Below are 14,622 nucleotides of genomic sequence, written 5' to 3'. Positions count from 1 at the left end.
GTCAAAAGCTGTTTCTAAATTAAAGTCAGCCAGCTCTGGAACATTCTGGGGAAAAAAGAAAAAAAAAAAAAAGGAGGAGACATAAGAGAAATAGAGAAAAATGATTTGGATTTGTCTGTTATAAAAATAAAAAGTTATCTGCTGAGTGTTCACGAGGTACCACATACGTCTTAGAGAAATCTTCCTGTCTCTCTACCAACCCTCGTGGATAAATCAGAGACATTCTACTTAGTTTCTCACATACATATAACACAAACTCTTATTATATATTTAATTTCTTTTAGTTGCTTGTAAGTTCTTACCCACATTAGCCTGTAAATCTCTAAAAGGAAAGATTATATCTGCCCCTTACTCAAATAATATATTATTATCCAGGGCCTGTCCTTGTATTTAAAACAAAGGAGATATATAATAAATGTCTGTTGAAGGAATCAATGCATCTATCATAGATTAAGTATTGTTCTACAACCACATTTTTCTCCTTAGCAATATATGGTAGAGATGTTACTATAATGGTATTTAAAGAACTGCAACATTCTATCTACCTTCACACTAAACAAGCAACATAAAAGTCATCGTATGAGTATTCCAAAGTTTATTTAACTATATTCCTATGAAATATTTGGATTTTTTTTAATTCTTCAACTAATATGTGTTTAAACAGTTTTGCTTCCTCCTTTACAATCTGTCTGCCTTTCAGAGTCTTTTTCTTGCCTTACTTCACCAGCTAGACTTTCCATTATAATGTTGAGTAGAAGTGATGAGAGCACACGTTTGCCTTGCTCCCAAGATTAGAAGAAAAGCATTTGGTCTTTCACCATCAAGTATCATATCAGCCATAGGATTGTTGCAGCTGTTTTATATCAAGTTGAAGTTCATTTATTCTCCTAGAATATTTGCTAAGAGTTTTTATCAAGATCCAGCAATCCCTCTACTGGATATTTATCCCAAAGACTTGAAAACTCTTATCCAAAAAGATATTTGCACACCGATGTTCATAGCAGCTTTATTCACAGTGGCCGGCACACGGAAGCAATCCAAGAGTCCTACAAGAAATGATTGGCTAAAGAAGCTGTGGTACATATATACAATGGAATATTACTCAGCCATAAGAAGAGAGAAATACTGCCATTTGCAACAACGTGGATGGATCCTGAAATAATCATACTAAGCGAAATAAGCCAGACAGAAAAGGTTGAAAATCACATGATATCACTTATATGCGGGATATAAACCTAAAAGCAACAAATGAACAGGACAAACAAATAGAGGCTTGTGAACATGGACAATGAACTAGTGGTTACCAAAGGGGAAGGGGGAGGGAGAAAAATTTTTTTAAAAATAAAATGTTGAAATAATTATATAAATTGCAAAAAAAAGAATAAGTGTTGGCTTCATAAACTATATAAATGTCTAACCAATGTACTGTATATCTGAAACTAAAATAAATAAATACATAAATAAATACATAAAAATAAATAAATAAATAAATAAATAAATAAATAAATAAATAACTAACAAAGAACAAGTGTTGGATTTCTTCAAACATTTTTTATGGCACTTATTTAGATGATTGGTTTTTTTTTTTTACTCTTAATATGATGGATTATACTGATTTTCTAAAGTTAAACCAATGTTGCATTTCTGAAATGAAACTAACTTGGTCATGATGTATTTATTATCTTTTTATATACTGTTGATTTATATTTGCTAAAGTTTTGTTAATACTGTTTATGTTTACGTTCATAAAGGATATGGTCTGTAGTGTTCTATTTTTATAATGACTTTTCTTGGTGTTGATATTAGGGTATACTGGTCTCATAAGTTTGGAAGTGTTACTTCATCTACAATTTCCTGAAAATTATTGTGTAGAATTGGATTTCTTCTTCCTGAAATGTTCGAAAGATTTCATTAGGGAGATCATATGTGCCTGGGGCTTAATTTGTTGAAGACTTTGGGTATTGTTTTGTTTTGAATTTTGGGTATTTTTAACAGCTGTATTGAAATATAATTTATATACCATTAAACTTACTCATTTTAGATGAACAATCCAATGATTTTTAGTAAACTTAAAGATCTGTAGAATAATCTAATCCAATTACAGAACAGTTGATCATTCCAAAAGTTTCCTTATGCCCACTTGCACTCACTATCCCATTCGCCATGCCAGGCAAGCACCAATTTTCTTTCAAATTCTGTAGATTTGCTTTTCTGGACATTTTATATAAATAGAAGTACACAATACACAGTCCTTTGTGTCTAGCTTGTTTCATTCAGCATAATTATTTGAGGATTTATTCATGTTGTAGCATGAGTCAGTATTTCATTCTTTTTCATTGCTGAACATTATTCCATGGTATAGATATAGTTCATTTTGTTTATGTATTTACCAGCTAATTTGGCATAGAAAGATTTTAACTACAAATACAGTTCCTTTAAAAGATATGAAATCATTCAGGTTATATATTTCTTTTTGTACATAATATATCTTTGCAGATTCAGGAGAGCATTTCTGAGGATAAATTCTTAGAAGAGGAACTATGAAGCCAATTATTATGAACATTTATAATATAATAGATATTTAAAAATAATTATTTAAATTTCACTCCAAATGGGTTGAACAAATTTACAATGTCTCCAATTTATATATATATATATATATATATATATATATACACACATGTATATATGTGTATATATATATATAATTTTCCCACTCCATTACCAACATATGAAATTCATCGATGATTTAATCTTTGTCTCAACTCATCAGCAAGACTGTGTCACTATTGTGTTAATTTGCATTGCTTTGATTATTAGTAAGATTATATATTTATTGTTCATTTATATTCCACACATCTCGAAACCAATTTCTTCTCCCTTCATGAATTTCCAGGCTACTCTTGTTTCCCCCTATTATGAACTGACTGGTGACACAACTCTTGTATTATTATTTTGTATAGTTCTGTGAACAATAGATACATAACAAGAATTTAATGAATGAGTTGTAGACTATTCTACTTCATGTTAGCTTATCAACCACTTCTGCCTTCCCTCCACAGCAAGATCACCAGATTATTAAGTACAAACTCCAATACACATACATCATTATGTCCTGACTCTCATACAGAAAATCACTTTACATAAATAAATATTTATGTATTAATTGATGTGAATTTAACTGAGATTAAAGCTAGGGTTTTAACGTTTACCTGCAAATAAAATTGAAAGCAAATCATAAAAAAAAGCAATTTACAATCCATAATCATATGCTTAAGCAGTAGATGACAGTCAAGGACATATCTTCACAAGGACCAATGACTGCTTTTAAGTGTGCGTATATATATATATATATATATATATATATATATATATATATATATATATATATATTCACACACACGCACACATACACATATAGTATATATAAGGATAAATATAGTTTATAAAGTATATATGTGTATATATACATATATAAAACATACAATAAAAATATAACATATTAAATATATAATATATAATAAAATATATTTACATAATAAAATAATGTCTAATATATTAAATATATAAATATATATTATTTTAGTAATGTCCAATGAAAAATAGTTGAGAATGTAAAGGCTCTTTTCCTTTGACAAACGAAGCCCACCATTTGATTTCAAAATCGACATTTATCACAAGGCACTGTGTTGGCTCCCCTGGTACACCAGGAGCAATACAGTTTTTATGCTAATTATTTCCCTTCATGCTGACTACTAGATAGATCTCTTGCAGCTAACCACAGTTACATTATAATAGAATGAGCTTGTATGAAGACACAAAACACTCTTATGCAGTCCAATTTAGAATCCATTTCAAAAACTTTCTATTGCTATACCTAGAAACTAAAATGTGCTGAGAATCTTAGATTTTTGCATATATTTCTGTTACACTGAAATTTGGTTAGGATTTTTCTAAAGTCAATAATCATCTCTATCTCTTTATAGGCAACTTGATATTATGTTTCTATTATATCTGCAAAATATTATATATATATAATATTATATATATAAATTTATATATATATATATATATATATATATATATAAAAATTTGTTTTCTAGGCTAGGTTCCTAGGTTTGCATTTAGTCTTACTGATATTATTAGAGAAAATACACTCATAGTTCATATTAACAATGACACTAAAATTCTAGAGAAGAAAATGATATTTGATTTATCCTTATGACCAGCAAAGATAGGCTATTCTTTATATTAACTAGTGAACACATTTAAAAAAGCAACAAAATTTATTCTAGTCTCAAATCCTAGCAGGCCTCACATTTTATCAAAAGAGCACATAATTATTTCAATGGAGCTTTTAAAATTTTATTCAAATCAATGTGTCATTTAATATCTACCATTTACTTTCTTGCTAATTCACCAGATGAAAATAACATGTAAATAATGTAATTAGCATTTAAGTCACTAAAATAAAATAGGACAAATTGACTATGATCATTCCTGGACAAATTCTGTTGTAAAAACTAAGATATTATATTAATTTTTGTCCAATTTCACAAATTAAACCATTAAATCAACATTTTTTCATAAGCTAAATATTTTTAAAATGTACATATAATATAAACTCTGTAATAGAAATTGGGTAACTGACATAGTGAAATCAATGGTAACTGCCACTTGTGTTATATTAAGTATATACTAGAAGAAGAAAAATGTAGAATGCTACGAAAAAGGAGGAGAAGGGCTATTCCATTTAAACTTTGTTATTCAAAAATATAACTTGCTCTTCTTTCCTTTATCCTTTTCTTTATCATCACAACTTTAAAAACAGCTCAAATGCCTAGATAGATTTTTATGTTTCACACAGTAAGCATTACACAATTTGTACTATATTAATCTTTGAGAAAATCATCTCATAAGTATATATTAATTTAAATCTTACTTTCATGCCACTCATTAATAGCTCCTTCAGAAAAAAAAAAATCCTCTAAACAAATGTGTATCAAAATCCATCTTCCATTATGAGAGTTTTACAGGTATTGTAAAAATATATTTCATTTACTTCTCTATCAATTATTATAATGCTTGCCACTTGAAAGTTTTATCTTTCTCCAAAGCTTAAATCTAAGTGTGGTCAAGTTTTAAACACAAGAAGAGAGAGGGTAAATATTAAATTTCCCCATTTTACGGGATTCAGTACTGAGCCTTAGAAAAATAATAGAGCTTTTCAAAAGTGACACCATTAATCATATGAGACGGAAATAGAATTTAAGTCTTCTGATGCCAAATTCAGTGCTTTTCCTACTTTTACATGCTGCCTCCCAGTGGTGCTGAATTAGTTTCTCTTCATTTTTGGACACTAGTGTGGCTCAACTATTTGTTTAATATAAATATTTCAGATTTGATTATGTTGACCATTATGTGCATGAAGAGTATATTAACTACATGGAAATAAATCACTAACAGCGCAAATGCACCATGTTTCAAGGCAGTCCGTATCTCTCCAGTGACTACTACTAAGCTTGCATGCTTCCCAGAAAAAGAAGCCAGTGAGTGGAGTTGCAACAAGACACAGGAGGCAACCACAATGTAAGAGAAATGATCAGTTGATGAATTGTGCTCCCCATAGAATCAACTCAACATTCTAGTGGGTTTTTTTCTGTATAAAATTTTAAAATAAATGGAGCAATCAATATTTTAAGAATATCATTAAAACTGAATTATGGACTGATAATTGTAAAATAACTATAAATTGCCATGGATTTCTTTCTGAAGGAAATATTTTAACCAAAAGAGAGTGGGAAAGTAATGAAAGAAATGAGGGAGGGGAAGAAGTAAGGAAAGAAGAAAAAAAAAGAATGTAAATAAATAATATTTTTTTAAAAATAAATAAATGTTTGCTAAAGGAAGAAGTCACAGAGATACATGCAATTAAATGGGTAAACCTTTTGCCTAGTATTTAACCTGTCTCTCCCAGTCTCTTTTCATTTCCTTATCACACATCTTTTTTAAGCTCAATTGATTTTCTTTCAGGAAATATAATCTCCTATGACTAAATAGTTCTTAAAGTTCTTAAGACCAAAGTAGTACCTAAACCATAAACGGAAGAGGTTTGGGGATGTATTTCCTCATCAAAATTATAAATGGAGTACCCAGAGGTTGTGGGCTATGACAAAGAGGGAAATACTCATGTAATTTTAGAAAACTGATTTTTTTTTTTTAAAGCTAGCATCCTGCCTATATATAAAATGCAACCAAATTGGAGAATCTAACTGACAAGCCTTTTTGCATATAGGAATCTCCTCTTCTTATACCACAGGAAAACATTTCCACCTAGAGTCCTTTCACAGAATATCTAGAGGCCAAATGAAATCAACCATAATGACTTCCAGAGCCAGATAATAATCAGTTTTAATTGAAGCACCAACCCAATTAATTTGTGACAGCATCCTATTGCTTCTTATTCTCTACATAAAGTTTCAGAGGACTCAAAAGATTTTCAAGTCCATGGCATCCCTAGAACATCTCAATATTTGGCCTCTTTTAAAATCACATTTATCAGAGAAAAAATCTTTAGAGATGGAATACTAAAACTGAATTTGAGCTTACAAACCAGCCTCACTAGTTTGATTCAATTAACTGTAAGGAAACACAATATCTCTTAGGCATCATATACACAGATTCTTAATACTAGATTTTCCTCTGGTTTCAGAGGTGTCTTTCAGAAGAAAATTGAGCCCTTATTGTGTATTTGTCTTGGTTAATTCATTTTGACAAATAAATAATATGTGTCTATACATGCAGATAACTATATTTAGATGAGTAACATTATTTTACTACATAATAAAATGTCTAAAACAGTATATGTTAAGAACATAAGCCATCCTTTTTGAGATTTCACCAAGATATGTATTCTTGCCTTCTACACAGAGCTCTATCCAATATAATAATACGAATGACAAACTTTAAATAAATCTTCTTGAAGATCATGCTATGTTATTCTGAAATAAGAAAACATTCATAAATTGGCCTGCTTCCATTAAGTTACACTTATATAACATTTACTTCCATATTCACCTTAATCTAAAATAATAGATGCCGTACATATAAATGATAACTGAGCCACTTCAGTCATCATCAATAGGCAATCTATTCCATTTAAATTCTTAAGGTGAAATACCTGACAGTATCTCACAAAACTATTTACTGGTTTTCAGCAGGAAGTGCTTCATTTTTCTTTCTGCCTCATACTCTTAACTGTATTGGAAGTAATGCATGCTACCGGATTACGATAATAATAGTGCACTGAAGAACATCCCTACTTTTAAAATTTTAACCACCACTTCTCATATCTAAAAAATATTTTTCACTCTTTCATTATGTAGTCCAATACTTCCCAAGCTCTGGATCTTGGCTTTTATTCAGTATTCCTAGAATATTCCACGCCCTATCATATTTTCTGTCTTCCTTCAGTATCATTCTGCAGGAGGTTTAATATCACAAGTCGTGTTTGTTAAGAGCCACCTTTAGAGGACTCTAAAATTGCAATGCTAAGTATAAAATGACCACATATGGTATGCACAAACACAACATAGCACAATAAAAAAAAAAATATCGCCAACTGCCTGATAGACGTGGTGTAATCATGCCAAGCTCATACAATACTCACTTTTTTTTTTTTTTTTTGCTCAGACACAATCATCAAACATATTCAGTGCCCACCGTGCCCAAGGCAATACCTAGCAGAAATGATTTTTGTTAGTGGCTTGAGCAAGGATTATGTTAAAGGCAGTGTGAAATATGAAATGAATCTGACTTCGTCAAATAATCTGAACTCCAAGGCCCTTCCCCCAACCCCCTACACGACAACCTAACTTCACTTCACCCTCCTTCCTCCCCTGATCTTCTGGCAATGACTTCCCTTCTCAGCTTTACCCCTCTCTCCAAGTCTTTCAGCAGCTTTGCTCTGTTCTCAGAGCCAATACCTTGAGAAAGGAAATCCTAAAATGCTAGATGGTGAGACTTCACCATCAGGTGAAAGGAAAGGGAAGGAAAAGAAGAGGGTGTGGTACTCTTTTCTCCACCACACCCCACCCCTAGAGTCGCGCACTCGAGTCCACTGCGGCTCAGGGGAGCACAGCAGGTTCCCTCGCTCACCTCGGATCAGCCTGGCCCAAAGACCAACCACCAGGCACACTCTGCTGAAAACTTCTCTTAAAGCAGGCAGATATTCAGGGGAGACTGGAGAAATAAGGGATTAGTTCGAATACACATTCCACGGAGCTCCACGAAGCAAGACTGAAAGGCACCTTTAGATAGAGACCCCACAGACCCGCACCCTCCACTCCTTCCTACCTTGAGTGTTTGGCAGAGAATTTATCAAGAACCGGGGGGAGGAGAGGGGAGGAGGAGAGGACATACCTCCCGGGACTGCCCTCAGGGCGCGGGCCAGGATCGCATCCCTGAAGTGGCTCCTGCTCAGGGAACAGCTTTTCCAAGCTCAGACTGGATTCGGACTCACGTCCCCGCAGCTCCGCGAGAAGCCAGAAGGCGCGCCGGGACTCCGGCTCAGGTCCCCAGCCCCAGCTGGGCTCGCCTACCTCTGCCGCGCCAGCTCCGCCACCCCGCCGGCACTCTAGCTTCCCGCACTCGCCCTCCGCCTCCCGGCGCCCCCACACCCACCCGCTCCGCGGCGCCCGCTGGGAGCCTCTAGCGGAGGCGAGGGGAACCGCATCAGACCTGAGGCGCCCCGGCTCCGACGCCGGCTGCGGGAAGCCAGCCAGGCGGCTGCGTGGGGTTCGCGCGGCTCCCAATCTGCCGGCCAGAGGCAGCCGTCGCTCCCACCTGCCCACCTGCGCTTGGCTCACCTGCCACCGCGTTGGCCCGGGCCCACAGAGCTCTATGGCAACTAGGGGATGGGTCTGCAGTGCTAATAGGAAAAAAAAAATCTGGCCGGAAACGCACGCGCGCGCGCGCGCACACACTCACACACACACACGCACACAAATGCACGCTGTAAATCAAACTGAATTGATGACTCAGCTCGACATATATTTCCAATAGGTTCCAAAAAGTATAAGGTCAAGACACATCTTCTGGCTTGCTGCCTTGCACCGGCTACTACCCTACTTGCCCGCTTGAGCCATTCGCGCGGAGTGTGCAATCGTATGGCGACGCCCAGAGACATCATCCTAACTTGGCTTAACCTCCTAGCCCCTCCCCAACATCTATGTAAGTTATTATTCTTCCCGGCAATTCAGACAGCGTTTTTGCTGCTTCTTACCTTAGGACGCTGTTAATTCTCGTTCCTGTCCTTAAAATCCAAAGCAAGGATGCGACGCACACAAGTCCAGAAGCTTTTCCTTGACTCCCGACTCCCTCAGCTCTGCCGGCTGTTCCTTCCAAGGGGATCAGGAGGGGATGGCTGTTTAAAGCCCTCGCACTGGAGGCGCCTCCAAATATTCACTCCCGTGGAAATGAGACGGGGAAAAACCTAACTGGCACCAAAAAAGGCTCCCAGCCCCTCCTCGGTCAACTTAGCTTTCTATTTATTTTCTTTTGTTAACCCCACAGGCCCATCTGTTAATTCCTGGGCATCAAGCAGGAAAGAAGCGGATATTCTCAGCTGTAGCCGCTCCTCTCTCTCTTAGTAATAGCCCTCTCCCTTTTCTCCCCTTAATTTGGAAAATCTACTCTCTGCCGGGATTTGGCGGGGACAACGCAGAGAGGTGCTGTAGAAAGAGCCACTCCAAGACACAGCTTCAGAAACCCATCTCCCTGGGCAGCCCTTCCTTCACCAAGGTGTCTGCACTGAGGAAACTTTGAGCTGAGGCAGCAGCGGCGGAGCGGCGCTGGGCAGGCGCCGGGCACCAGGCACCCGGCGGCGAGCCCGAGGTAAGGAGGCTTTGAGGTGGCGGCTGCAAGGAGGAGGGACACCAGGCAAGCGGCCGATAGCGGGCGGCGGGAGACTGGGTCCCGGCGGCCCAGCTGGGCACGCGGACTGTGCTCACACGGACACACACACACACACACACGCGCGCACACACGCGCGCGCAGCAACACACGCACGCCCAGCCCCGTGCCAGCCTCCCCAAGCCACTGGCGAAAGAGAAGTCGGGAAACGCAAGGAGAGGCGGGGGTTCCAGGGATGCTGATGACCGGACGATTCAGTCACTCCTCACTAGATAGCAGAATGCTGCTGGCATGCAGTTTCTCGCTGCAAGACCTCAAGTCCCTTCGGCCACCTCCTGGGGCCCTGCCCTCTGTGGCATCTCGTCTCCCTGGCTCTTTTCTTGAGGCCAGTTACCCTTGAGTCCCTGGCACTCTGAGTGAGGTCGCCGGACTAAAGATGAACCCAGTTCTCTTCTCCACCCTCCAGGGCCACCTCCTCCCCTCCTTTTGTGGAGCTTTGAAGTGGCTGCCGCAGCGAGCTTAGGAGCTCTGAGGGGCTCCCCGAGGTCTTTCGAATAGAGGAGCCTCTGTATCTTTCTCTTGACACAATCCCCTCTCATCACCCCTTTCCTGCCCAGTCCTTCACGTAACATATCCCTAAGGAGCTCCTGAAGCTCCCGTAGATCTTTTTAAAAGGAACTGCCTAGAGATTTGTGACGCCTAGTTTTTGGAACTGGGCTAATTTAGCGTCTACGCTTATACTGTAAACTGGACGGTAGCAGGTGAACTACTCAGCTGGAAAAAGGGGAGGGATTAGGAGTCTGGAGACCCAGCCCCTTTAGCAGCCATTTCCAAGATTTTGCTTCTGGGGTAGTGTCCTGGAATCTGGCTAGCTCCTGTCCCAACTTCTTTCTCTTCCCTCGACAGCTAGGAGAGTGCCGCACAGCCGGGAATCCCAAACCGGAGAAACATTGCTCTCAGAAGCGTCCCAGGTCCATTCACAACTTCCCCGGAAGGAGCCTCCCAGCGGGAGTTTGTCTTACCCAGACCCGGCTGCTGGAATTGCTCACCGAAAGTAAACTTTTGCCCTCTGTTTTTTAACTATGGCTGGCCTTTGTGCTCTGCGAGGTTGTTTCCTGGCAATTAACCAGCTGAGCGTTACTCTGCTTACCAAGTGCGGCCAGGCTGAGGATTGCCGCAGAATTTGTTTGTTTGCTTGTTTGTTTTTCACTCGGGGACTTCGCGAATCTCCAAAGCTTGGGACCTGCGGAAAGAAACCACAAAGTTGTATAGCGTGGGGATAGCGTGGGGTCCCACTCCTCTCGGGCTGGGCGCAGCTCTCCGCCATGGTCTCCATCCAGGGAGTTCTCTGGTACCAGGAGCTCCTGACCCGCTCCGGGAATCCGCTTCAAGTTGAAAGACCGTAGACTTTGCCCTGAAGACAGTAGGTGAACGCCGAAGCTCAAAAGTGTAACAAGACTGATTTGGCGCAAAAGATTAAACGTGTTGATAGGAGCTCTATCCGCGCTCTACTTTCACCTTAGACATCTTTCCAGAGCATTCGAAGGTGAGCGTTGCCGCGCCCAGAATCTGTAGACAAGTAGCTAGCTATAGGGCACACATCTGATTATCAGGGATGAACCTGCCTTGGATTCGGTGTGAGCCGACTTTGGAGGAAGCGGAGACCAAGACGGACTGTCGGCTTTTAGGGGATGAGGAATCGTTCGAGGCATCGGCGACCGCCGGCAAAAGCCCGGCTAACTTGCGTTGGTACAGAAGGCTACTCTCCCATATCCGCGCGCCAGGTGTCGGAGTGTGCCAACCCCAAGCCCAGGCTTTCCTACTCATTCAGTAAAGGGGACACGTGAACCTAAAACGCGAAGCCTGCATGAAGAAGTGAACAATGAATTTAGTGGTGAGATGCTAGAGGATAAAGGGGCATTTCATTTCTGTGTTTGCTAGTTTACCCAGAGTGACTTTTTAGGTTTACTATCCCAAAATGTATCTCGGATACTGAGTTTTTGCACCGTTTCAAGTAGAGGATGTTCACAGTGTTTTAGAACCTGGTATAAATCTATAAATTGTCCACTTGCCACAAGGTTTGATGCTTCTTCAAGTTCTCACCCTTATTCTTAATTAATAAGTAACCGTTCCTGATACTGAAATGAAGTGGCAATAAGAATGATAATAAACTATTATAAACAAAGGCCATCTAATTTAGGATTTATGAATTCAAAAACCTGTGAATTAACAGTAAAACATTGTGGCAGGCTACTAAACAAGAATTACAAAACCATAATCAAGAGACTTGGTGAAAGAAAAATTCAGAATTCAAAGCTGACTCCTCTCCAGATGGTTCTGGCTTGAAATTCCTTTTATGATTGCTGCTGAGGTGCAGGCCATTGTCTGTTACTCATGCCTTTCTTTAGCATAAATAAGCACTTTACACATTTAATACCTAAAATGTGTCTCACAGTTCTGGGGAATGTTGTGGAAAGTCAGGAACCAGCCACAGAGGAGTCATTTCATTTACCTTAAGTTTTCTGGCTTACAAGGTATGTAGGTAGCAGTGATAATCAGTGGTATAATATTCTTGACATTCAAACACCTTCAATAAAGTAAAAAGCCTGTGATTTTATGGATCCTTCTGAAGAAACATTCACTTGTCACTGCTCTTGAAAAAAATGTAGTTTCTTCAATGATTTTTGATTGTTGCAAACCAAACTCATATTATTTGTTATACAGAAAAGGGAGGAGTGGGAATCACCCTGTCCCTCTCACTTTTCACACTTTGCTTTTTTGCTTGATAATAGAGAATCAAAGTCATCAAGGTCAGAAGATCCGCCCCATTTCCTATACCCTACATATCTCTACATTATGGAGAAAAAATTATTGAGACTCAAGGCTACTGTCAGATCCGAGAGCTTTCCAATTCCATGCCCCCTCCCACCAAATTAAAATAACTACTGCGTTGTTCCAGTGTTGTATATTCCTCTATATTCTTTGACAAATGAATATTGAAGTTGATATATGCAGTATCTCTTCCAACTGACACTTTATCTCTTTAGGACCTTTTATCTCTTCAAGATAATTAGTGTATAAAATATATATTCAGAATACTTCTTTCCTGGAGATAGTATTTAATCTATTGGTATATTGCTTTATTATTAAAATTATTCTTTGTTTATTGGTATGCCTCTCCCAGTGCACTAAATGCTCTGAGAGCAAGAATGATGTCATAAACATTGCTGTTTCCCAACATCTAGTACAGAATCTACCAGAGAATACATGCATATAATAATGACGATAATGAAAGCTTTTTATTTAGTAACTATGTTATGTGATTTGTGTACATTTTCTGTTAATCTTCTTTACAACGTATTGACATAAATTCTATATACTTAAATTTTGAGGAAATTGATGCTTATGCGAATTTACCCGAGATCACCAAGTTATTTTGTCATAAGTGGGTTGGGATTATCTGCCTGACTCTGAAGCATGCACTCTTAACCACTTTGTTCTATTCAAATAGGCAGGCATCACATCAAAGGTAAAGGGAATTTATATGTATTTAATGCTAATAAAAGACTCTGTGAAACTTAGAATATGTTTCTGGCTCTTATGCAATCTAATCAATATTGATTTGCTGTAGGAACATTGCAATAGTATAGCTCTCTTGTTATGTTAAAATATGATAATGTCTTGTTACCTTTGGTAACAAAGGTAATAATGCATGGCATTATTACCTTTAGAATGCCAAATGCTGAGTTGTAAGTTTTCTTGAAAGGAAGTGGTCAGGCCACTGTGAATTTATATAGTTATAGAAAACTTTGATTGTTTATTTCCATGTTGACATTCTTATGTTAAAAAAAGAAATGAATACTATTATAGAGTTTTAGTTGTACAATATGAGTAAGTTCTGAAGATCTGCTATGCATTGTGCCTAGTTAACAATACTGTATTTTACACTTAAAATTTGTTGAGAGAGTGGATCTCATGTTAAGTGTAATTACTCCAATGAAAAAAAAAATAAACATAATAGCCTGGGAACAGAAGACATCGAATGAGAAAAGTCACAGAAATGTAATTGTCATTTCCAGAGGCTTACATTACAAAACATTCTTTTGAACCTTGTATCATTATGATATAGATCAGCAGACCCCAACCTTTTTTGGCATCAAGGATTGATGCTCCTATGAGAATCTAATGTCTGATGATCTGAGGTGGAGCTAAGGCGGTGATGCTAGCTCTGGGGAACAGCTGCAAATACAGATGAAGCTTCTCTTGCTGGTCTGCCACTCACTCACTGCTGTGCGGCCTGGTTCCGAACAGGCCATGGATTAGTACCGGCCTGTGGCTCGGGGGTTGAGGACCCCTGGTATAGATACGGTACATTCACACCACTGGAGACTATAAGGGCTATGGGAAAAAATGAGGAAGTTCTCTTCATACTGATATGGAAAGGTCTCCACGATATTTTTAGCTGAAAATAGCAAGGTACAGAGAAGAAACACCAGCAATTAATAAAAGTGGTTAGGATTGAGAGGTAAGTAGGAAGATGGTGTTAAAGGTTAAGGTGAGACTTTACATGTTCTTTTGATTTCAGAACCATGTGAAAATTTTATCAAAAGAGAAAAAGTGTTTTTAAAGTGTTGCATGGAAATAAGAATATTTATGCATATCCTCCATTACTTAAAAAAAGAAAAGTTTTCTAAGAAATGGTAAATGGAG

The 14,622-nt window shown here is 38.1% G+C and overlaps 1 protein-coding gene across 6 annotated transcripts in view; it reads right to left on the bottom strand.

Annotated features, from left to right (window-relative positions):
- Positions 1-11,433, bottom strand: part of LINGO2 (leucine rich repeat and Ig domain containing 2) — a 1,089,314-nt gene extending 1,077,881 nt beyond the window's left edge. For 5 of the 6 annotated variants that reach the window (XM_039880666.1, XM_039880668.1, XM_039880672.1 and 2 more), the window contains exon 1: positions 8,422-8,936. The gene's annotated coding sequence lies outside the window, so the exon portion shown is untranslated. Of the gene's footprint in view, positions 1-8,421; positions 8,937-9,283 lie in introns of those variants that run through there. The other variant, XM_039880667.1, reaches the window with a different exon arrangement.
- Positions 11,434-14,622: the final 3,189 nt, after the last annotated feature.

This window comes from Pteropus medius, unplaced genomic scaffold (assembly GCF_902729225.1).
Source record: "Pteropus medius unplaced genomic scaffold, Ma_sr-lr_union100, whole genome shotgun sequence".
NCBI classification, from domain to species: domain Eukaryota; kingdom Metazoa; phylum Chordata; class Mammalia; order Chiroptera; family Pteropodidae; genus Pteropus; species Pteropus medius.
The sequence above is the reverse complement of the archived record's forward strand: the minus strand, read 5'-3'. Positions and strand labels throughout refer to the sequence as shown.